Source organism: Oncorhynchus gorbuscha, unplaced genomic scaffold (genome assembly GCF_021184085.1).
Source record: "Oncorhynchus gorbuscha isolate QuinsamMale2020 ecotype Even-year unplaced genomic scaffold, OgorEven_v1.0 Un_scaffold_19051, whole genome shotgun sequence".
Classification (NCBI taxonomy): Eukaryota; Metazoa; Chordata; class Actinopteri; order Salmoniformes; family Salmonidae; genus Oncorhynchus; species Oncorhynchus gorbuscha.
The window spans coordinates 6-3,606 of record NW_025760457.1 but is presented as its reverse complement, the minus strand read 5'-3'; the positions used below and the strand labels follow the sequence as shown (position 1 = coordinate 3,606).

General features: G+C 42.9%; 1 pseudogene; it reads left to right on the top strand.

Moving 5' to 3' along the window:
- Positions 1-2,718: 2,718 nt before the first annotated feature.
- LOC124030969 lies at positions 2,719-3,327 on the top strand (annotated as a pseudogene).
- The last annotated feature ends 274 nt before the right edge of the window (positions 3,328-3,601 follow it).

Sequence of the window (3,601 nt, the reverse complement as noted above, 5' to 3'; positions counted from 1 at the left end):
ACTGCACCTATCATACATTAGTGAAGGATTCCTGTAAAACACAGACTGGGGGACCCATCATACTACTATGGCTGACCCTGTAAAACAACACATCGCACTGCACCTATCATACTACTATGGCTGACCCTGTAAAACAACACATTACACTGCACCTATCATACTACTATGGCTGACCCTGTAAACAACACATTATCACTGCACCTATCATACTACTATGGCTGACCCTGTAAAACAACACATTTCACTGCACCTATCATACTACTATGGCTGACCCTGTAAAACAACACATTATCACTGCACCTATCATACTACTATGGCTGACCCTGTAAAACAACACATATTCACTGCACCTATCATACTACTATGGCTGACCCTGTAAAACAACACATATTCACTGCACCTATCATACTACTATGGCTGACCCTGTAAAACAACACATTTCACTGCACCTATCATACTACTATGGCTGACCCTGTAAAACAACACATTATCACTGCACCTATCATACTACTATGGCTGACCCTGTAAAACAACACATTTCACTGCACCTATCATACTACTATGGCTGACCCTGTAAAACAACACATTTCACTGCACCTATCATACTACTATGGCTGACCCTGTAAAGCACACACACATTTCACTGCACCTATCATACTACTATGGCTGACCCTGTAAAACAACACATTTCACTGCACCTATCATACTACTATGGCTGACCCTGTAAAGCAACACATTTCACTGCACCTAATCATACTACTATGGCTGACCCTGTAAAGCAACACACACATTTCACTGCACCTATCATACTACTATGGCTGACCCTGTAAAACAACACATTTCACTGCACCTATCATACTACTATGGCTGACCCTGTAAAGCACACACACATTTCACTGCACCTATCATACTACTATGGCTGACCCTGTAAAGCACACACACATTTCACTGCACCTATCATACTACTATGGCTGATCCTGTAAAGCAACACACACATTTCACTGCACCTATCATACTACTATGGCTGATCCTGTAAAACAACACATTTCACTGCACCTATCATACTACTATGGCTGACCCTGTAAAGCACACACACATTTCACTGCACCTATCATACTACTATGGCTGACCCTGTAAAACAACACATTTCACTGCACCTATCATACTACTATGGCTGACCCTGTAAAACAACACATTTCACTGCACCTATCATACTACTATGGCTGACCCTGTAAAACAACACATTTCACTGCACCTATCATACTACTATGGCTGACCCTGTAAAGCAACAACACATTTCACTGCACCTATCATACTACTATGGCTGACCCTGTAAAGCAACACACACATTTCACTGCACCTATCATACTACTATGGCTGACCCTGTAAAACAACACATTTCACTGCACCTATCATACTACTATGGCTGACCCTGTAAAACAACACATTTCACTGCACCTATCATACTACTATGGCTGACCCTGTAAAGCAACACACATTTCACTGCACCTATCATACTACTATGGCTGACCCTGTAAAACAACACATTTCACTGCACCTATCATACTACTATGGCTGACCCTGTAAAGCAACACACACATTTCACTGCACCTATCATACTACTATGGCTGACCCTGTAAAGCAACACACACATTTCACTGCACCTATCATACTACTATGGCTGACCCTGTAAAACAACACATTTCACTGCACCTATCATACTACTATGGCTGACCCTGTAAAGCAACACACACATTTCACTGCACCTATCATACTACTATGGCTGACCCTGTAAAACAACACATTTCACTGCACCTATCATACTACTATGGCTGACCCTGTAAAGCAACACACACATTTCACTGCACCTATCATACTACTATGGCTGACCCTGTAAAGCAACACACACATTTCACTGCACCTATCATACTACTATGGCTGACCCTGTAAAACAACACATTTCACTGCACCTATCATACTACTATGGCTGACCCTGTAAAACAACACATTTCACTGCACCTATCATACTACTATGGCTGACCCTGTAAAGCAACACACACATTTCACTGCACCTATCATACTACTATGGCTGACCCTGTAAAACAACACATTTCACTGCACCTATCATACTACTATGGCTGACCCTGTAAAGCAACACACACATTTCACTGCACCTATCATACTACTATGGCTGACCCTGTAAAACAACACATTTCACTGCACCTATCATACTACTATGGCTGACCCTGTAAAGCAACACACACATTTCACTGCACCTATCATACTACTATGGCTGACCCTGTAAAGCAACACACACATTTCACTGCACCTATCATACTACTATGGCTGACCCTGTAAAACAACACATTTCACTGCACCTATCATACTACTATGGCTGACCCTGTAAAACAACACATTTCACTGCACCTATCATACTACTATGGCTGACCCTGTAAAACAACACATTTCACTGCACCTATCATACTACTATGGCTGACCCTGTAAAACAACACATTTCACTGCACCTATCATACTACTATGGCTGACCCTGTAAAACAACACATTTCACTGCACCTATCATACTACTATGGCTGACCCTGTAAAACAACACATGCACCTATCTGGTGTACAATAAAACCTGTATTCTATGAGATGTGTTGGCTGGGTCCATGCATTCAGTTGATTAACATTTCTTGTCTGTACTCTTTTCTTTTTTAGTTGCATTGTCGACTAAACCTAAAGACCCATCGGCCATCTTGGAAGCTGAGAGGAGTGAAGGGAAGAGAAGGAGAGGTGGAAAGGGGAGGAAGAAGGGAAAAGGAAAAAAGAGGAACCCTTGTCTGAAGAAGTATAAGAACTTCTGTAGTCCATGGCAGCTGTCATTACCTGAGGGACATCAAAGCTCCATCATGCATGTAAGAAATACCTCTCTTATCGCTCTTTCTTCTCAATCTCTCTTTCTCTAACTCGCTTCTGTCGCTCTCTATCTCTTCAGAATAACAATATACCTGCTGTACTGTATGCTGCATGAATCATAAGGTGAATGCACCAATTTGTAAGTCGCTCTGGATAAGAGCGTCTGCTAAATGACTTAAATGTAAATGTAAATGTAAATCACATCTCACTCCTGTCCACCTCTCTCTCTCTCTCTTTCGATTTCCTTGTGCAGATGTCGTCCCAGTTACTCTGGGAGCGGTGTCACCTGTTCACGCTGGCTTCAGAGGGGAGGGACGTGGAGGATCAGAAGCGGACCACAGCTCTGGCTGTGGTGGCAGTGGTGTTGTCTTCTCTCTGTCTAACCATCATAGGCCTGCTGCTGGTGCTGCGGTCAGTAGAACCAGAGCAGCTGTATAACACAGGGATGTATAGAACCAGAGCAGCTGTATAACACAGGGGATGTATAGAACCAGAGCAGCTGTATAACACAGGGGATGTATAGAACCAGGGCAGCTGTATAACACAGGGGATGTATAGAACCAGGGCAGCTGTATAACACAGGGGATGTATAGAACCAGAGCAGCTGTATAAGCACAGGGATGTATAGAACCAGAGCAGCTGTATAACACAGGGATGTATAGTAACCAGAGCAGCTGTATAACAC